Source organism: Melospiza melodia, chromosome 4 (genome assembly GCF_035770615.1).
Source record: "Melospiza melodia melodia isolate bMelMel2 chromosome 4, bMelMel2.pri, whole genome shotgun sequence".
In the NCBI taxonomy this organism is placed as follows: Eukaryota; Metazoa; Chordata; class Aves; order Passeriformes; family Passerellidae; genus Melospiza; species Melospiza melodia.
The window spans coordinates 83,895,621-83,918,290 of record NC_086197.1 but is presented as its reverse complement, the minus strand read 5'-3'; the positions used below and the strand labels follow the sequence as shown (position 1 = coordinate 83,918,290).

Here is a 22,670-nt window from a genome sequence, read left to right as displayed (position 1 = left end):
TTGATTCTACCTTTTTAAAAACACCAAACTAACTCTTTTGTCCTCAAGCAAAACTAACCTCCTATGAGATACAGACACTATGCTACACAGGCTTTTGCTTTTAAAAACTGCCTGAGAAAGTACTTTTCAGTAGCTACACAAGCTCTCAACAAAAATACAGATCAGCTTGCATTCTGGACTTGGTGAATGATTAATGTAATTTGAAATCTAATCATAAACCCATTGCTGTTAGCATTCAAAAACACATAATCACGGAGGGATTATATGCGGTGCTTTTTATTAAGAGCTCTGGGTGCCAGGGGTATATTCAACCCAAATCTGACTCCGACCATACATCCGAAATGATCATGTTTTTATACTCTATCATTATATAACTTTCATGTTAATTATTAAGTTTATATTGTTCTATTGTATACATAGATTTAGCCCTCCTCTGAATTTCCAACATAGTTTCTCATTATTCTTCTTATGGTTATATAATAATTATATTTAATTACTAAACAATCATCACATCGAACAATTATATAATTTATCATACTGCTTACGCAGGTGCAGTTGATCTGGGAAAACACAAAGCTTAACATTTTAGATTCTATCTTTAACTTTTTCCAGGGCTCCACTATCATTGCCACCTAAATATTTTAATGGAACTGACAAGTAGGACATACACTTTGAGCTAAAGACCTTCAATGCAGCACCTTTCTGCTGAGAAAATCTGAGTTTTAAAACAGAAAAGGTAATACATACAAAGAAGAGTAGTCTGGAAGAAAATAAAACCTTTTAAGATGAATGTCTGCAATGTTTCATACTGCTGTTTCAAAAAGAGATTGTTCAGCTGACCAAAAGAAGATGTAGTTTAAATGTAGTTTAAATACCACGGTATATTTTCCTTTTCAACCTGTAAGTAACATGTATTCTATGTTCTCTTCTACTATTAATCATAATTAGATTAAATGGTTACTTCCAGTAGTGGTTACCATCCACCACATTCTTTGAGGAATTAATGGCAGAACCACTTATGGGAGGGTAGGGGAGTGGGGATACTCTTGTTAAATGGTAGGAAATATACCAATAAGGTGTTTATCTACTGGCTTTATGCCTGAGAGATGTTAAAATTGCTCTTGAAGCTTCACTATTTGCGTGCTCAGCAGGCAGAGGGGTGAAAGCCACAGCACCATGGCACGAGCACACCAAGCTGGATAAGGAGAATGCAGCTGGTCATGCACATTTCCAGTTGCAGATGTAGAAATGGGGAGGAATTCCTGCTAAATACAAAATAAAGACAGAAGAGTGTGAAGGTCACCTTCACACTGTGTGCTCCAGTGGAAACAGAAGTTTAAAAGCCACCAACAAGTGAAAGCAGCTTCTAAAGCCACAAACAAACTTGAGATATGGTTAGCAGATATCCACATATCAGGATATCTGCTGTGGAGATGACTTGTGATCAGAACTAAAACCATGGGCAGGTATTGTGTGTTTTACACCCATGTGGAAGTCCTCCCTTCTCTTCTGCCCCACGAGGTCCTCATTCCAGAAACCAGGGAGTTCTGACTGCAGCCCTGCCAGAGGCTGGCCAGGGTCCTGGATACCCTACAGCATCTGACCATGTAATGATCTATAGCATCATTTACATGGTAGCATGTTCAGCACAATTCAGAGAGCAGCACTGCCTTGTCTAGAAAAGGGGTTCAGCACATTTTTGCTGGTAAGGCATTTTACAACCTTTGGTATTAAGCACTAAAGGTGCTTAACTTGACTTGGAACATACCCATTTGAACATTATCAATTCATAATGCTGTGTTGACTGAGAAAGTATGGTCATTCTCCAGCAAGAGCGACTGCCAAATGAAATGGGGGATCAATTAATGTGATGCAAGGCTCCTCCCAGGAGACTCAAGAGCACTGAGGGGCCACGTGTTTCACCCAGTGTTTGAAGAGATGTGAACAAGCATAGCTGGTACTGTTGTTTTGACCTGGTGCCCTCATGTCCTTGCCCTTGAGTCAACCTGCATCTGCAGGAGTTGTAATTTCCCGCTACAGGAAAATAAGAGAGCATCCCTGGCTGTAGCATTTTAATATCCCCTCTCTGAGAAGAATGAGGACAATGTGGCTGGTTTATAACAACATGCTATCTGGCAGGATATGTGATTTCAAAGACAAGAGCATAAAGACAGAAAACAGGCAGAAGGGGAGTGAAGAAGATTTTCAACAAGAGGCACTTGAATAGCAAAATGATGAGATGCATATGAACATCAACTTAGAAAACCCCACATCAGTACATGGGAATGAAAAAAATATATGGAAGATAATTTCAGTCAGAAAGGACAGACTTAACTTGATTAATTAATGCCTACACTTCCCACTCCCTTTCCTTCCCAGTCACACCTGCTATGCTGTAGCTACATTACACACCAACAGAACAAGATTATCTATTTAGAGGATTGTTTACCTATCAGTTTATTTCCAGCTTCCACAAAATATGAGGGATCTTGCTAAGAAATTCTGAAGGGACCAGGACAGAAGACACGTGCCTTGGCATTCTACAAAATTTGCTTCAGTCTTCTGGCAGTCTCTCTTCTAACACTCACCCACCCCACTCCCTGTGTATTTTACTGGAAAGGGTTCTTCTAAAGAGTTGGCATCTACAAATCTAGCTATTAGACATTACTCCAAGAAAGTGAGGCTCATTTCTCTTGCAGGCAAAACATTTCTATTTTTTCCCTGGCGTGTTGTATGCAGGCAGAAAGGTGGAAGACAAAATACTTTTGCTTGTTTCCCACCTCTCAACTCTCACAGATGGACTGCCCCACAAATAATAAGCGTGGAGTTTGTGAGCATATGCTTTTGGTTCCAAAAATTGGCAAGGGTCACTCTAATCTGGATAAAGCAATTTACAGCTCTTCAGCCTGTGAGATAGTGAGGACTTTAGGTATAAAATTATTTAACTGGAATATTTACTCCTGACTAATCTATGTGCCTTGGTAGCTAAATATTTTCTTTGTCATCCATAAAATTAAAGAAAAAAAATTCATATCTTGATGAAGAAAGTAGACTTTGATAAAGGCTGTTAATCTAGGCAAGAATATTCTATCTTACAATGTTACCATATTTTGATAATACATACTCATAAAAAACATCTAAATATTTGTGGACTCTGATCTAGTACAATAGACTCTTCTAATTCCTCAAAGGTGAATCTGAAAGATCAACAAGATTTTTCTGCTTACTTTAATGAATGTCTATAGATATGAAGGCAGCTTACCCCTCTGTGCAGTAGAGGGACTGTCATCCATCAAGCCAATAATATCTGGTCAAGAAACTTTCAGACATTAAATTAAATTCTCTTTGGAAAGGACTCATCAGATTTTGTATCTCCTCTCTTGTAAGAACACGGCATCTCCCTCACTGATCAGCAAAGGAGTCGACAGGAAAATATTCTCTCAGCCATTCAGTATTGTTAGTAGAGCAGCAGAGAGGAGAATCGTGGGTTTGCATAGGCAAAAACTAGCCACAAATCCCCTGGTAGAACTGAGATGCAAAGCAACTGTGAAAAACAGAGAAGATTGATACTGAGAGCTCACAGTTAGTGAGTTTTAGGGACAAAGCTCCCCATTCCCCAAGGGCATTAATAAGACACTCAAATGGCATAAGTAATGCATTGAGATGCTGCATAAAATCACAATATTTTTGAAAAGTGAAAAGGTGTCCTCTCTCAAGGGATACTCAAATAAAGATACTATGCATTTCATTTTAAAAATATGCAATATGCAGGTACTGTTCAATTACATAGCTGACTAACAAAAACCTAGCTTATTAACCTTGGACAAAAGGTTATTTTTTTACCTTCTCTTTTTCAAATCTTTGCTTTTCCAAATTCCCAAAAACCAAAACTAAACCCAGGAAATACCCTCCCCCACCTCCTCAACACACTTTCTTAGTCTTTTTCAAGTCTTGTGAAGAAGCAATATAAGGCTTTCTTTTCCCCTCCTGAGTTACCCCTTTCAGAGTCAGATGTTTAATTTCAGGGTAATCTCCCTTTAAATGAAAATGAATTTGCACACAGGGCTGCACATACTAGAAAAGACTGACAGGTATTTTGGTGTATTTCTTTAAAAAGAGTAAGAAATAATTTACACCCACCATTTTTTTATTAGTGTTTATAAAGTCAAATGGCAGCACTTATGTTTTAATAATATGCAATAAAGAGAACATCGTTTTCCAATGACTATTCTAAATTAGCAACACTGCTGAACGCTAAATGCATAAATATTTTATTCCAAAACACTTACATAGCCTGTGGTTTATAGCTAAAGTAAGCTGCACATTTATAGTCGACCTGTGATGATCAAACCACAGTACGTTAATTCTGAAATATATTTAATACTATTTCTACTTTCAGAAATACTTACAATACCATTTTACAAAACAAAAAATAAAAAGATGTCACGAGGCTGGCTTTGAAGTCTATCATTACACATTTCTCTTTCAAGTACTGCTAGAAATAATTTGTTCTTACTTTTTGCATCAGCAATTGCAGGAAGTTTCTATCAATCCTTGGATGACAAACTACAGCTTAGAATTAGGACACCTGAGAGCAGGTTTAGGACACTGAATTGCAGCACTGTGTTTTAGAGGATTCTATTTCCCAGCAGAGCCCAAATAATTATTAAAAAGAGCTAACTTTCATGGTATGCATTCAATATGAGTTGGACATGAATTCAGACTACTGTTTTAAATCCAAATAAATTTGGAACAATCATTTGACTTTCACGTTTACACCAACATCAAATTCTCAGCCCCAGGATTAATGGGATCACGAGAACATCAAGGACTTTTTGATTCTTTAAAACCCTTCCTCCTTCTCTGCTGGAGGAATTCTGTGGTTTTCAGAGGAGATGGTAAATTATTCACAAAGTCCCCAAAACAGGAACAAATACAGTAACACTGATTCAGGACGTTTTCTTTTCAGGAAGGTGGCTCTTTTTTGCTACTCAGGGCTCAGTCTTATGAATGCTTAACAAGTCCTGGCTCTCCTCCCTCTCACACAGTGTGATAGCTTCAGTACTGACATGCTAAGAGATATCCACCTTTCCCATATGGAAGTATATATTCAAAGGTGTCCTTTCTCTTCTGAGTAGTTTTGAGTACTCCTTTTGATCCACAAACATTTGGACTCACCAAGTAAATTTTAGTAATATTATAGAAGATGTGAAAATATATAAACACTTGCACATATTTAAGGACTGCTCACAGAGCTTTTACAGTCAAGGTTTTTTTCATATCCAAAAATGTGTTCTAAAGTATGATGTTTAATCTCTAATGTGGCAGGATGGGATGGCAGGAGGAACCTCACTTCATGGCTTAAAATTTATCCTCAAAATGCAGTTAAAAATATATGGAAGCTTGGAAGCTGATAATTTATCAGAACACTTGTCTGCATTCCAAGGCTGCCTTCCAAAGCATCATTTCATTAGCATGTTATTCTGGGGGAAGAAATCACTGTAAGTCTTAAAAGAAAGCTTCAGGTTTTTTTGACATTAGCTTGCTCAGCTAATGAGCTAACATTCCCTTTCAATTAATTCTCTAATTTGCCCAGGCAGTTAGCAGATATATACATCTTAATATTACCTGAGACACCTTTCAAATTATTCCTGTGTATATGCTTTTTAAATCTTTTTTGAGCCAGTGACTAAAAGTTGTTTTTAACCACGTCTTGCCCTTTCATCTAGTTTAAATATAACCAGCTTCAAAATAAACCTACCCAACAGACCCAGCCTCCCACTTCAATTGATGCAGTTCTGAAGCCAACAAGGGCCACAGCAAATTATTAACACTAGGCTGATCACTGCATTTAAAACCTGGTGTAAGGCTGTGTTTACATCCTCCCAGGTGTGGTTACTTAACGGGAGAGAAGGGGACTGAAGAACAAGGAGCGCAAACATTACACAAGGGCAGCAAACGCCTTAAGCCCTGGGGTGGGGGAGAGTTAGGCCATGATCAGAGAGAGGAAAATAAAAAAGAGATAAGAGTTTGGAGGGAGTAGGACTGGGATGCAGAAAGCAGCCAGAGTAACAACATCCTGCAGGAGGAGGTTGCAAGGAGGAGTCAAGCAGCCCAGAAAACCACACAGTCCCATCCAGCTGGAGGTGGTCCCTGACACTAGATGGTGTCCATGCAGGCTGCTCCTCTGCTCCCAGGCACAGCTGGGCTCCTCTCCCCATCTCTCCCTCCTTGTTCTCTGACACTGGAGAGGAGCCAAGGGCAGCCAGGATTGTCCCTGATCTGAGGCTTGGTCTGGGGAATGGTTCACACAGAGACCCCACTGACCCTGCTTGTCCCTGGCTGCAGTGCTCCTTTCTGACCAGCCAGCTGCCTCCTATATGCATAGATTTACTTTTTTTTTTTACATCTATGCAGTTGATCCAAAACATATTAATTTGGCATTGAAGTAGGTTTCATTTCCCCAGCAAGGGCTATCCTGCTCAAGGCTTGAGAGTCCTCTCCACTCCAATGCCCCAGAGAGATTGTTGACTCTGCACCAACATTATATCATACCTAGCAAGTTTAAAACAAAGCCAGATGTCCCTGACAGGCTACATGATTTATGTGCATTAACAGCCTTAGAAATACATTTTAGAAGCAGGCAGGATCCCACAGATGCCTAGAAGTCCTCCTGCCTCTCAGTTATGCTCCAATTTTGGAGCTATGGAGCAAATGTTCAGAGTTGCAGCCACCCACAGGAAGCTTCACCCACACATTCCCCCTGACAGACAGAACTGCATTCAAAATCAACACCCCAGAAGCACAACCAGCAGGTTATGCCAGTTGTATTTATCATCCACAACTGTGCTGCCACAGTCTAAACTAATCATGCAGAAAAGCACTTACTCCTGTAGCTTCAAAAGTCAGCTCAGGCACCAAATTTTAAGGAAAGCATTTTGATCCTCCTAACTTCCTTCTCCATCTGAGACATCCTGAACGCACTGTAAACCCATGAACATATTTAGCCCAGGTTCCTTTGTACCTAATACATGTAACCCACAAAGAGACAAGTGCTCAGTCTGTGCCCTAAGTTTTCCAGCTGCTCCGGATGCTCAGAGGGAAGCAGCAGGTTTACGGAAGTAGAAGGCAAGAGCATGCCATTCTGAACAATTGTATTGCACAACCTTATCAACTCGAATCTTCTAGGGATGGCTGCATAACATGCTGCAATTTTGGTTTTACTACTGGCAAACAGATGCACCTCAACCTGAAAACAGCCTCTCTTGTTTGTACAGTAAGTTTACCTTATTACATCAATTAAAATAATCCTGACCTGCCAAGAATCTCAAGGTGCCCATAAGCACGCAACCTCCAAATTTTTGGTACAATTTTTGAATGTCATTGTTAAGCTGCTGACTGCTAACAGATGCAAAAAAGTATCTCTCTTGTTAATGTTAAAGGAGAAGTAGAAATATGTCATCTTAAAGGAAAGCTTAAAACATTAAATACATTGCTTAAAACATTAAATATATTAAGACTATCTGTTGGGTTCCAAAGATTTACTACGGTTTTAAGAACGTTTCCTTGAGTAATCAGCCTTCTCTTGGACTGGAGAAAAAAAGAGTTCTCTCACAAAGCAAGTAACTTCTCTCACTCACTTGTAACAAGGAAAGATATATGATGTGAAATGCTGAGCACCACCAGAAAGAAAGAACAAGCTCAGGAAGAATTGTATCCACTTATCCTTAGAGGCCTAAAGATTTTCAGTAGCTTCACACTAACTCAAGAGATTTTTTATTCTTCTGCCTTTTGTTTGCTTCCCTGACTTCCATTTTCTCTTTTCTCCTCCTGCGCCATATTCCATCCTTTCATAACTGTGCACAAGGCCGGTATCCTGTCTCCTTCTGCCTCTACTCCTTACTGGATGAAGCAAACTGAGCAGCTGCCTCTGGGTGACAATGAAAAGTAGCCCCAGCCTGTCCTACCACCAATCCACATTTTCTCTTCCTGTACATGGAAACCCATCCATCAGCTCATCATAATGTGCTTTTACTTCTGGTAGTGTGCAGTTGCTTCAGGATTTGGGGTACGATCCCTCAGGGGAGTTTCTACAGCAATATTTTACATGAGCCTTGCTACCATTCTTTTTTTCATTATTCTTTTTCTTTTCATAAGCTTCCTTACCTTTTGCTGTGTAAGTAAACAAATAAACACATCAAAGATAAACTGACACTCAAGATACAAGAGAATACTACCCTTAGATGACTACATTGATAAAACTGAATTGGACTGTCCAATACAAGAATACATATTTTGAATTACAAATTAAAAGACACAGTAAATGACTGAATTCTTGATATACGGAGAAGAAATAAACAAGGTGGTCTGTGGCTTTATAAAGAATTGCTTTTCATGTAATTCTATATATTCTCCTTTGCTCTCATATTCCATATCCAAGTGAACAAAACAACGACAGCTGAACTGAATTAGTGAGCATCTAAAAATATCCAGCCCATCTTTCTTAAAAACACAGAGGGATGTTTCTAGTTTGCCAAAAAAGAAGCAGTATTTTTAATACTGTGGTCCTCAAATAAACTGCCTCTTGACTGTCTGAATTACAAACTACTGTCTTAGGGAGATAAAACAAAGAATATGTGAAAATACAGCAGTGTGTAGAATCAGCAGCATGGGAATCAGTTGGCAGCCATATCTATACTGTCCCCCATCATATTTTTACTAATTTTTATTCAAAACAATGGCCTGTAATGCCAAGAGGATTTTGCCAGAGTAAAATCTGAGTGTCTAGCATGGGATTTATTAGGTTGTTTTGTTTTACATAAAACTTTTCCTCCTTATTGCCAATTTGGAGTCATCTGCAGGTATTTTTACCTTCCAAGACCAAGCTGAAATTTTTCCATGGGATTAGGGGCAGAAGAGACAGCACTGGTAAACCTCACATTGAGGAATTCAAGAGAAACAAAAACTTTGGAAGCACTAGTCATGCTGGAATCCATATATTAATATCAGAAGACATGATCTCGTGCGGTGTCAGGGTCCAGAGGACACATATTTGAAATACTGAACGTAGTCATTTATTTACAACAGAAACATAGCCAAAGCCAAGTTTCAAAAAGCTGCAGGAATCTTAACTGTTGCAAACTTATCTGTGAGCCAGCACAATGTGTACTTAGGCCATATAATGAGTATTTACAAGAGCAAAAATCTTTTCCATCATCTTCAAAGGGAGTTAGACACCACGTATGCGTGGTTTAAACTGGAAGAAGTCCATGCATAAAGAAGAGAGAACTTTATGGTTGGCCACGATCATGGAACTTCCCTCTTGCAGGAGAGGATTAAAATAGAACCACCTAGACAAGCAACTACAACGTGTAGCATTTGGAGATACCTTCTCACGGATAACACATGCAAATGAATTCAGCAAGACACTTTGTTGTTTCTATACTGTGATCATTTCTGGTTTTAAATGCCTGGGTGGTGTTTGGAAACTATGGGCAAAAGGTAACTTGGTACAATGACAAAACAGAATTGGATTTTGAGGTAGGGCAGGGCAGGGCATTAAAATAAAAGTGGTATCTTCCTACCATATAAATGTAGATATGTTTTGAGAGAGAAAAAAACAATTACATTGTTGTAGGCTGAACTAAAGAAGCATTTGCCTCTCTCTCTCTCTCTCTCTTTTTTTTTAAACAAACAAAACACCTCCAGCCATTGCATCTTGCTCTGTTTTGTTTTGCTGCCCGCCTAAACACACTTTAAAAAGGCAAGGAAGCCATTGAAGGGCCATAAAAGGCTCACTGGGTAGCAAGACAGGAAAGGTGAAACACTGGCCAGTGCTCAGAAGCCTCCCTTCCAACAAATTAGCCAGGTTTATACCTTTGAAGGACACCTCACAGTGATCCTCCACCGATGGCAGGGCTGTTTGCCGAGCCTGGGGAAAGAAGATCAAAGGGCAGCAGCATTTCAAGAGTAGCAAGCACTGAGCAAGTTCAGAATCACTGCCCTGTGCCTCCAGGAAAACAAGCGCGCTGGCTTGGAGCACCAGCGTAGGGAAAGCTGCACCATCTGATAAAGAAGGATGAGCAAGTCAGATTGGTCTGAAATACAGGAATATAGATCTCTTTTTGCTCTGCTGAAGTGCAAAATACAATTTTGCAAGTGAATCAGTGAGAGTTTTTGGAAGGACTTTTCCGCTCGCTCCAGCCAGCTGCTAAATGCGACTCTCAAGGAGAAGGCTGGACAGGCACCCACCCACCAGCCCTGCTGGTCCCTGGGGCAGAGCCAGAGCCTGCCCCACACCAGCTGCTGCACAAGGATGCACTTGGGCAGAGAGGACAAAACGCCCCACTTCATCCAGCATCCAGCAGGAGCCTGAGAGAAGGAAGGTATGCAAATGATCCAGGAAACTGTTTCCTTTCAGAAGTGAAAAGCCACAGATCAAAGCTTACTTTTTCTGCTATTACCCTGTATCAAAAAATATGCCTGCAATCATGAGTCAGAGACCTTTAAACAATGTATTATAGGCCCATCTATTTCCAAAAGTACATTTTGGTAGTAAATACATAAAGATATTAGCTTTTTTTATATATATGTGTATGTGTGTATATATATATATATTTTATATATATAAATCACTACTTGATGCATAACGAATTAAAATAAAACACATGCAATGCATCTTTGGAAAGCTTCCATCTGAAACACAACTGAAAAGGCTAAGAATATTTAGTTAGGAAAGAAAATTAATAAAATTAAATCATAAACAATATAGATCCAAGCACATCAATTTACCTTGTGAAAATTCACAAGCTAATAAAAGAAAATACATTTTGAAAAGAAAATACAGTGCACAAGTGACTGACACTGTCATCAAGACCATTAAATCAACACAACAAAGACCAGACGAGGCTGGCAGGAATTAAATCAAAAGCACCAGCCTGATTAGAGGATTGAAATTCAGATGTAAGTGGGGCTTTGGACAAGTTCTTTCTTTGAGGGGTAGCTGGAGTAGTACAGTATTACCACTGCCCCCCAACACTTGCCACGCTGGCCCGGTACAGCCCACAGAGGAAGCCCACTACAATCCTGTGCCCTTTTCCACAACATGATTTATTTGCTCTATCGAAGGAAGTATCTCCTGTTACTGTAATTCTCCTTGGGCACAGGAGTTGATTAGAGTTATTCAGTGGAGCTGACATCACCTTGGATGGGAGCAGACCTGCCACAGGAGGACAGCTATGGCTCAGCTGTCCTGCCTGGCCAGCTCTGCCTGCCCACACCAGTGTCCTCCAGCAGCTCAGCTGTTCATGGAGTGGACACAGAGCTTTAGCCCAATGCACACTTCTCCCTACTGCCTGCTGCAAGATACCATGTTTTCATATAAAAATAGTATGCACTGCTGTGTGAGACTAAACATAGGTGGAAAACTGCACTGATATTGGAGGAAAAAATCCTTCCTAACATATTACAGGTGCAGAAATAGTTACTGTCCTAAACATTTTCCATCCTTGCCTTTTGTGCAAAGCTTGAGACCATCTTGAGGATAAACAACTCTTCAGAAGGCCACCACCAGCCCTAAATACAATTTGTGGAAGGCAGAAGTCAAAATAATTTTGATCTTAAATAATGCATCCCATTTTCTCCTTTATTGTGAGTATAAAAAATAAGTGAAATATGAGATAGTCTCAAAACGTCCATTTGGACTGAACTCCCCAAGCATAGCAGGGAAAAGGCTAATGTTAGAGAAGAATAATCTGCTTACTACATGTGTTGGTAAAGCTTTCCTGGCACTACTGTGCAAGAGTTCTAAGGCAAGGGATATGAACAGCCTATTTTTGAAGTACTTCACTAAAATCAGCTTCAGTTTGAATATTCAAACTTTAGAACAATCTTTTTATAGCCAAGCTTGCCTCCAAGAAGAAAAAAAACAAACAGGGTAGGGAGAGGAGAAAGGACCTCACGGATCAACTTTGCCATGTGAACTAGAGGCACAAACTAAATAGTTTTTGGTACCTATTTATTTGTAAATAGAAACATGGGAGAAGAGACAGAGGTCCTTGCTCAGCTGTTTCATTGCTGAAACCAAAATGCTGGACCACATCTTTCCTAATATTCCACAGCAACAGCATTGGAAATAGCTCTCACAGCGAGCCAACCAACCTTTATTTATCAGCTGAGAAAACCAGGCACTTGGAGAATGCAGTTACTTTTCTCCAAGGTAAAGAGCTCAAGGATTGCAGTGGATAACACTCTGAAATGATCATTTTTCCTCTGCTGATTATGAAGAAAGCCTGGATTCTTCAGTTTCTACTGTACTTGTATTTTCACGAAGAAGCATTTCATTCCATTCATGAAGAAAAACAAGCAAAGCTCTCAGCTCCCAAACTGGAACATTCTTGTCAAAGAATTTAACACATTAGACTGTCAAGATTCAGGAGACTTGATGTGAAAGAACACAGCCAGGCAGTGATGACAAAAGGGTAGCTTGACAGCTTATTGACTGAGAATGGCTTTCACACCAGAAGGAAAAGAATAAACATTTTTTTTTGTGTGCCAGATATATAACACGCACTAATATAAGTAACCATACAGATGGCTGACTCTATGGCAGACCTTACAGATAACTGCAGGGTAAAAAATAAGTTTTAAGCCACAAAATACCTTTTAAGCATTCAGCCATCATCTAAAGATCATGAGGCAGATGAAAAAGTTGGAGACCAAGGATAAGATTTTGAATGCAGGGTCCAGAGAGTCAAGTCCTTCTGAAAAGGCTTGGAGCCCTGCTGCTTCTTACTTCCTTAATGATGCAATTTGGCTTAACAAAACCAATTCTGTCTCCTCAGAAGCCCTGCTTCTGTTATGGCATGCTACATGCCATGACATAATCAATTCTCTGTTCTGTTCTAAACTCAAAAAATAGTTTTGTGTTATACAGTTTCCAGAAAGTTACACTAGGTCAAGCTCTACAAAGCAGAAATGTCCCTGTTCTGAAGTGCTCTGCTAAATTTTTATCCATCCTCTTCCTGGCTTCTTACCATTCCTGCCTTTCTGTTATGAATTGTTGTTTTCTGATGTGCCAGACTAATCGAATATATGTCATGCAGAAAGGCAGATTGCTTTTATTTGCTCTCCTGTCCAGCTGTAACCAATCCCTCTGCCACTCTTCTAAATATTCTCCTTCCATTTTAAAGCTTTCTACAGCATTTGTGCTGCTCTTAGTGATGTGTGAAATTCTCTCACTCCCTTCTCCTTACCAGCCCCTGGCTACATGCAAAGTAGAAATGCTGACATAAGGTACAGGATGGAGAGGAGTGTGATCAGTCTGAGAACGCCACCTCAAGCCTGTTAGTCCATGAGGAACTTAAATTACAAGATTTACAAGGGGTACACTGATTGATCTGAGAACCTGGATGCTGCTTCAAAACAAACCCCAAAATACTGTTTTTTCAAGGTATTCTGAGGGATGCATAGTCCATTTATAAAGGCACATAACACACTGGTGGCCCATCACCGAGGCTAAAACTAACCTAAACTAAACTAGGCACTGAATTAATACAAACCATTTTGCATCAAGACTCAAGGGTCTACAATTAAAAAGAAGGGATTCTTTTCTCTATAGTTTGCTGATACTTTTTGGCAATTATGAACAAAGAGCCACTATTAAACAGGGTGCTTGGAGACCATCTTTAAGCAGGCTCTTTCATTCCTTTTTGGGAACCTGAACAACAGCAAACATGATAAAAGAAACTTCAAGTCACAATAAATACATTGTTCTCATTTAATTAATGTTTTCTCAATACAATTGATGTGTAAGAGGTCAGAGGAAAATAAATTTGTATACTACAGAGATGCTGTCAGGTAGCACATTAAAAATATTTTATATGACTGTTCTACAACAATAAAAAATGTTTCCATAAATCCATGACAAAAGAAGGGCTAAGGACAATCTCCATCTTTTGTTGGAAGTGGAGGGGAACATAGGGATGAAGGATGAGGAAAAGGCTGAGGTACCTAATGTCATCTTTGCTACAGTCTTTAACAGTAAGACCAGCTGCTCCTTGGGTACCCAGTCCCCTGAGCTCAGAGGCAGGGGTGGGAGCAGGATGAAGCCTCTGTAATCCAGGAGGATTGGGCAGTGACCTGCTACACCACTCACACACACAGCTCTGTGGGGCTGGATGGGATCCACTGAGGGATCTGGCAGAACTGCTCTCTGAGCCACCTTCCATCATTTACCAGCTAACCAGGGAGCTCCCAGGGGCCTGGAAAGTACAGATGGGCTGAGATGGGATTGGCAGAATGGTATGTGCACCAACCAATTGAAATGAATACAATCTTTTTAGCTTTACCTAAGCTTAGTTGCAACATTTTGGCTTGCAAACACAACCTTTAAAGTCTTATCAAAGACCCTTGTGTAGTACACCATTTTCCTTATAACCAAACCTGTCTTTCTCTCTCTTGTTCCCTCACCTCTAAATACAGTATAAAACTCTTAGAGGTGGAAACAATTGTGGAAATTCACAGGTGAAAGAAATCTTCATGATACAGACTGTAATGCTACCATTCAGAGCACAGCAACCACAGCTTAACATGTGTTTTTGTTCAAGATTAGCAAAACTCCAATGAATGTTTCTTTTCTTTATCAGCACTAAAAATATTCCAACATCCTCACGTCAGCAGTTGCACATTTTCAAAACAGAGATCTCCTATTAGGCTTGTTTATGATCAGCAAAAAGTAATTTTGCAATATTTTGCTTTCCAGATCCCCTCCCCCAAACAGCAACTACCAAGCGCTGGTGATATCTTTAATTTTTTGAAAAGTTTTGCTTTGTCCAAACAAACATGGAAATCAGTTTTTATTCAAATTTTCAATGAACTCAAGAGTTAGAGTTACAAGGTGTTTCTTCGTGAAGTTGCTTTTTCTTTTCAGGTTAAACATATTCTTTTGTATTTAAATTGGATAGTAGTCATGGTTTGGTTTGGTTTTCAAAGCATGGTTCTGATCCAACCACCAAATAAAAAAATAAATCCAGAACTGAGCTGTAGCTAAAACTGAGCACACTGAGACTGTGCAGGGCACTGTTGATCTTGGACACTCAAAGGAATTTTATTGAAAGTTCAATGATCTTCAGCGGTGACTCCCTCAAACTCTTTAATTTTCTGAGTTATCTAAGGACACTTCATTTACAGCAAAATGAAAAAACCAAAAAAACTGAGACTCAACTCAACTTGTTCAATAGCTCCTGGATAAGTTTTTTCCATTTCTTCTCTTAAACGGACAAAATCTAGTGAACTGGGGAAGAGAGAGGAACTACAGGGAAGAAATAGCTTTCTTCAGGGAGTATTCCAAGCTCATCTGCACTTTAATGTAGTCCTTTCTTGGGACAGAAAATCCATTCAGAATGTAAATCTATCAAATATGGGAGCATATAAAAGACAATGAGAGCACTGTGGGGTAAAAGAAAGGAAAGAAGTAAGACAGTGAATGTTGCCAGCAGTCTCTATTTTATATCAGTGTCCTCGCTAAGGGGCTGCCGCTGAAGAGGAAAGTTAGGCACCACGGACCACCCATCACCAATATACAGCAACATCTGTGTGGCACCTACCTGGGGCCAAAATCAAACCTAAGACTGGTGGAGGAAGGCTCTCCACTGCAGCAACATCCTCCACAGTCCTTCCTCTCTCAAAACCAACTTTAAGCAGTACAAACAGAGGTGCTGCCAGCCAGCTAGACACGCTAGCAAACGGTATGGTAATCACCCACATATTAAGGGGAGAAGTTGAAGCCAAGATTTTATAGTATGATTAATGGTTTCTGGATGTACAGTTCAAGGTACTGTGAAGAAATGCTGAGTTCAGCTTCTGAAGAAAAAAAAAAAATCAGGCTCCTTTAACATCCCTTAAGCTAAACCAGCTTTGGGTTCCCCAAGCACTGTTTTGGGATCCTTGCCATGAGGACCTTGAGAGAACTGCCTTCGATCTTGGGAAATTAATTAAGCTGCAATACATCACATTTAAAAGCTGTCCTTGCTTCAGGTTGCACTTCAATCTTTGCTCAGGCAGCCTCTGGGGTGGGGTGAATGTGCATTTAGAGATGGGGAAAGTAAAAGGTCTTTCCTGAGGGCCTGGGCAGGTGAGTGAGTTTCCATGAGGTAAGCAAGGGTGTGAGCCCATGGGTGTGCTGCAACAGCCCCAGTGCCTGCTCCTCCCCAGGGCACCCTGCTCCTCCCCAGGGCACACAGGGCACCCTGCTCCTCCCCAGGGGCACACAGGGCACCCTGCTCCTCCCCAGGGGCACTCAGGGCACCCTGCTCCTCCCCAGGGGCACACAGGGCACTCTGCTGCCCCCAGTGCCTGCTCCTCCCCAGGGGCACACAGGGCACCCTGCTCCTCCCCAGGGGCACACAGGGCACTCTGCTGCCCCCAGTGCCTGCTCCTCCCCAGGGGCACACAGGGCACGTGGTGGGACCATCCCTGCCCACCCTGCAGCTCCAGCCCACACTGCCTCAGCACCCACACAGCCACTGCTACAGCTCAGCAGGGACAGGAGGCTGGGTGCCCACCCAGCCTGGCAGTGCTGTGGGGAGCCAATTCACCCAAGAAGGGAGCAAGCACCACTGGGGAGAGCAGTGGGCTCATCTGGAGCAGGGTGGGCTTGGCCTGCTGTGCTGTGTGACACCAGGCAGACATGGGCAGTGTAGGTGAGCTGATTTGCTGGTGGTGACTGTGAGGAATGGGGTCCAAAACCAGCTGAGAGCATTTGGCTTTGGGCTAGGTCATTGTATGCCTCTCACATAGCAATGATCACTCAAACATAATCAAATACTGTTCACTTTGTGACACAACAGCTACAGCTTTGTCTTCACAGCTTTGTCTCTGCTCTCCATCTCTGCTTCCCAAACCTGAGACTGTCCTTTGCTCACCTTGAGAGCAGCTCTTCTCTCCAAGCATCCAGTATGGGTGGCCACCAGGGCCTTGTGGCTGAACACCCAACAGAGCAGCTGCCCTCCAGCAACAATCCAGGGGTACCAATGCCCACTTGGGCACTGCACCGACCTCCACTACCTTTGCTTCCTCGATGGGCTGGGACTCTGAAAGAGCTGAGGAACACCGTGGCTAGGCTTGTGGAAAGGGCAGAGATAAGACCAGGTCTGTTTTCATACAAAGTTAAAGATAAATCAGCAGAAAGGATAAAGGAACAATGTGGTCACTGTGATGAGTCTCTGTGCAAAGGCTGCTGAATCCCTGCTGTAAGGGGATTTCAGGGAGCATATGACAGCAAAGAATGGTTGACTCAGTCCACCGAGCTTCAATTCTCCCCCTCTCCTGACATCTAATATGCCCCTCAAAATTGATCTCTGTGGGTGTAGGGGCCATATCAGATAACTACACTGTTTAGCTGCTCCTGGGGATACTTCTGCACCAAAAGGATCCTAACAGCAAGAAACTCAGACCATTCTGCCATTGCCTGAACACCAGAAGGCAGATGGAGAAGATGGTTCCTTTGTCTTAATATTTAACGGCTTGTAGATCTTGGATGTGTTTATGGCTCAGCCTGAAACACCTGAAAATGTCTGTACTGGGCACACTGGACTCATTCAGCAGAGCCCAGTTTTGTGAGTGAGATGAAGCTCAGCCATCTTTCTACACTCACAGAAGACACACATTCAGGCTTTAAAAAAAAAAAAATAAAAGCAATCCTTCTTTTGCTAACCAAAGACACAAATCAAATGGCACTGGCAGACTGTTCTCTTTTCTTGGTTCTACATAATTTTTCATGCAGAAAATATTTTATATACCTGCTGAATTCTTTTTTTTCCATGGTACTCTGTTAAATTTTCGATTAGGAGACAAAAAATTACTCTTGTAATAGCTGTTTCCATGTACAGGTGGGTCAAGAATCTTCATAGCCACAATACCTATGTAGTGCAACTATCCATCAAAGAGAAACATAAATTCCATGGAATTACTGCAGCAGCACTGAAGTGCATAAACTGCCAAACCATACAGAAAGTTAATAGATTTGTTTATGGACTAGACAAGGTTTAATTAAACCAGGCAGCTCTGAAGATCAGTAAATCCTCTCTCTTTTTGTTCTCCCCTCCCCCCCCCGCCCCTTTCTTTTCTAGAGTATCTTTCTCCTAGTGGCTTTCTTCTTCCTAATAATCCCATCACAAATGACAGATATGTTATCAGTCATCACTGGGATTTGACACATTCTTAATACCTGTCATGACAGCTCTGAAGTCTGCATGCTACTCCATTGTATTCCAAAGCATTTGCAGGAGGTAATGGACACATCAAATACAAGTCAATGGCTCTGCTTCATTGAACTGCTGAAGGCTTGCAATATAGAAGGAGATGCTTTAAAAAGCCTAATTGTGATTATTCAAAATTACAGACATAGTAATTAAATTTAAAACTGTATATAATGTGGCAGTGGATTACTGTCCCCAAATAGAGTCTCTCCTGGTACCTTGAGTCTCTGTTTTACTTCAATAGAGAACCCAATGCAGAAATGAGGTGCAAGTCATGGCTAGAACCAGAGTCAATGTCAAAGGTGGACACCTGAATTGATACGAGAGCAGTGGGATTGTGAAGTGTGTCACTCGCAGGAACTGTCAATACTGCCAAGGAGTGAAGGCAGTAGAACATGAGTTTGAGAAGTGTCTCCCTGATGGGTACATAAGGAAAAGACAGCATCTTACCACTGAGCAATAAGGACAAGGAACACCAACTGTCAGGTCTTGTATGAGTCCATTGCTAATGCCTGTTGATTTTTGTGGACCTCTTAATACAGGTAGTTTTGTTTTCTTTTGTTCAAGCCCTCAAAAGAGCTGCAACAGCTACAGCACCCCACAGAAAAAAATCGATACAGAGCTCTCCAAGCAGATAAATTTTCTTTTGATCAAATTCTAGTATTATTTCAGGTGATTCAGGTCATCTGTGTGTAATACTTTTCAGACACAAAAAAACTTCGACAAAACAAAAAATTGTAACATTTCTTCCAAGCCTTAAACTTGCAAAAGCTTTCCCTCAGTTGAGCCCAGCTGCTGCAAAGCATCATATAGCTACAGTCTCTGCCAACAGCATATGAGCTGCATGACAGCAGTGTGCTCTGCCATTAGTAAATGCAATGGCTTGTTGTTCTCAATGCATTTACAATTTTGCACAAAAGCAGAAAAAAACCACCCCCAACAAAAACAAAAACCCCACACAGATTAGAGACAAAGCAGTGCTGTCTCTAACTCAAGGCCCTTTCAGGGAGGCGATAAAGCCAAGGCAGAATTGTGAGCTGGAGTCAAAAGGAAGTGTCCCATTGACACAATGAGCTTTGGAGCAGGTCTGCAGGGAAGAAGGCAGGCAAAACACGTTCAGCCACCTAAGTGATTTCATGTCCTCTGGACAAAATTAAAGAGTATGTTGTGGTTTAAGAATCTTGAGGCATTGTTTGCATCTACAAGAAATGGATGAGCAAACTTGGATTCCTTACGATGCAACTTTATTTAGGAGAGATGCAAGATTAAGTTTTGCACCTATCAAGCACTTGGGAACAAAGTGATGGTATTTAGAGGGGTGGGAATGTTATTCTCTGGAGGCAGCAAATCCTGTTCCAGGGATCTAAACCCTTGCAATAACTGCACTGGTCGAGTGTAAGCTCATCTTTCCAGCTGAAGCACTTTCAAAAAGGCTGAAAGGTGAAGTTTACTTTAGTAGGCTTCTCACCAGATCAGTGTGGGATCTGCCCATTTTTGACTGTGAAAACATACCACAATTAAACATGGTATCACATTTTCTGATGACGGTCTTATACCAGGGCCGATTACAGATCAAATGTGTACTGTGAGCTGAGCTTAGGTTGCATGGAGGCAAAATCGTGGCAGCACAGCCCCAGTGAGAAGTCTCCCAGCAAATATTCCCTTCTGGCTTCGGTCCAAGGAGCATTACTGCTGCTCCTGCTGCCTACACTCCCCGGTTATTCCTTTCATGTACCCTCTCAGCTGTAAGCAAATCAACATGCCAATCCCTTGGGACACATGGCTTAGCTTATACTTAAGACTTGCCATTCTGCTTTGTGCTTTGGACATTGATTTCCATTGTCTCAGCTATCACGCAACAAAAGGGCATTTAATTGCTGTCTCATTTCGTCTGGGGGAGAAGAGGAGAACAACTTTTTCCAGCCCTGATTGATGGCAGCCATTAGCACCTCCTAGCACAATGCTGACTTACTAGAAGCATGATTTACATGCGAAGTTCAGCGCCACACAAGTGAATCAGATTTGCAGCTATGCTTACTTGAACAACTTCAGAGACAAAATCTTCACATGAAATGAATTTGCAGAAATGCTTACACTGGCCACCTATTTAAAGAGAAAACTTCAAAGATTAAGGAGGTTTGTTGAGACCTCCTAGAAACAAAAGAAAGTTCAGCAGAGATCTCAGAGTTTTTGTTTCACTTGTCAAGTGCTCTACCATGTAGGTGCTTTAACGGTTGTAAAAGGGAAAAAAAAACAACCAAAAAACACCCAATCAACATGATTTATACTTATTTACATACATGTAACATTAAGAAACTCTTCATATCCACTGGGCATCAAAATTCCCAATTGCATACTATGAAAGGCAATGCTGAAGAATCCCATAAACTGTTTTCTCTTTTCGTGTGAGCATTTCTATTTTCTATGTGATGGAGGAAAGAAGAAAATTAATATCCACATTTAATATCCTCCATGTTCTGGACATCAATAAGCCACATGCCTTGGTGTTCAAGCCAAACTGCTGATAGTGGATTTTTAGTACTTGTCTCATTTTATTAAAAAGCAAAAGGATGCAAATCTCCCTTTCAAAAGAACAGAGCTCAAGAAACAACTAGATTAGTGAAGGCTTCTTGAAGTAGAACCTTTAATCAGTCCTGTTATGTGAAATTTGCAGTAATTTCAGTAAAATTTGATGCAGTTTGATGCAGCTTATCAAAACATTTAATATTTGCAAAATATAAGATCAAGCACCTTTTGAACATCAGACTTTCCAGTCAGACATAGAAACAAGCTGAGGCACTAGGCATTATCAGACACACCTTTTTACATTTTTGGAAGATTTACCACAGGAGAGGCAGATTGAGAAAAGCTGACTTTCAGCAAGGCAACAATGTACAGCCAAACACGCAAGCACTCATGTTGTCTCAGCTGTGGGAGCACTAACCCTGGCCAGGCAGAGGCTTTCTGAAACCATGCTAGCTATACCCACAAAAAACCACTTCTGACTACTTTCAGAACATATGCTCTGTTGTTCACATAATTGGTTTAAAATTCCACAGCAAAATTACTCTGCAATTACTTGCTTTCAGTGAGTCCACTTCTTACATTGGCATCCCCCACAGGTCCCACCTTTGTTCCTCAGTGATACTCATCTTGCCTGATGTGCATTTCTAAATAAGCTTAAATAGCGCCTATTTCTGTGTTATTTCATGCTTTTCCCTACATTTTCAAAAATCATGATTTTAGGTGCATAAATGAGTGTGTAGTGGCAGAATGCACATTTTTGGTTTAGAACAGCTGTTTTCAGCTGTTTTCACTTCTATTCATTCTGCAGCACATATGCATGGAAAACTGTATTTTGATTCTTCCTTTCCCCATTTGTTTTTAAGGGAAAATAAAACTTAAAACACAGAAACATCCAAACCAAACAAACAACAGCCCCCCAAAAAAACCAAACCAAAACAACAAACTACTAAAAAACCTAAACATAACCCCTCCCAAATGGTATGAGGTCAGATATTCAACACTAGAACACACTTGTTTCCTTAACTTGGCTCTTCCAAAATTTTGTTTTCCCCTCCCACCATTTCCTTTTTCTTTGGTGCCAGGCAGGAGACACGTGTTTCTCTTGCTGGAAAGGCTGAGTGTTGTATTCCAAAAAGTTCAGTCTATGGACAATCATTACTGGTAACTGTGAGGAAGACAGCTCACAGGATCCAGAGTCTCTCCTTCCCCTCCAGCCGTGTGCCAGACTGGAAGCAGAGCTCTCAGTGGCAGCGCCTCCAGGAGCATCACAAGCACCAAGAAAGCTGCCAAAATGGATTTAAACCATTTTGCAGCTGAAGAATAGCCCAAGAACCATGTTTGTGCAACCCCTTTATCAATCTTGCTTCAGATCTCTTTGTCCCCTTGAGAACAAAGAAGATTTTACATGCTGGTTCCTGAGAAACCTGCCGAGCCAACACAGGCTAATCAATGTAAACAACAGGTCCTGGAAAAGAAGTTGACCAAATCTCTCCGATCATCCTCAGGGTCACAGTCAAACCCACACACCTTGGAGATTCAGGTCAGCCACACAGCTGCTCAGCATCCCCTGGGAGGCTCAGAATGTAAGTGCAAAATTAGGGCAAGCACAGCAGTAGGCTGCAGCATGTTGCTGGCAGAGGCACAAACCTGCTCCTCTACCCAGCACACCATCTATAAATAGGTTTATGAATACAGAACCTCTGCCAAGCTATTCTTGCTATTTTTTTCCTTTGCTAATTTTTAATGCCTCTTGCAAGACTGACTCCTAGAAGTTTCATCTCCATTAGTATTAATAAACACTTATTAAATGCTCCAGCAATGTCTGAAAGCCTTGATAAATAGCAACAAATTTGTCTAGAAAACCAGAATATGATTTTGCATTTAGCA

General features: G+C 41.0%; 1 protein-coding gene across 4 annotated transcripts in view; it reads right to left on the bottom strand.

The window, feature by feature from the left end:
• PLXNB2 (plexin B2) overlaps nucleotides 1-22,670 on the bottom strand; it is a 252,000-nt gene that overhangs the window by 148,065 nt on the left and 81,265 nt on the right. The window lies entirely within an intron of this gene.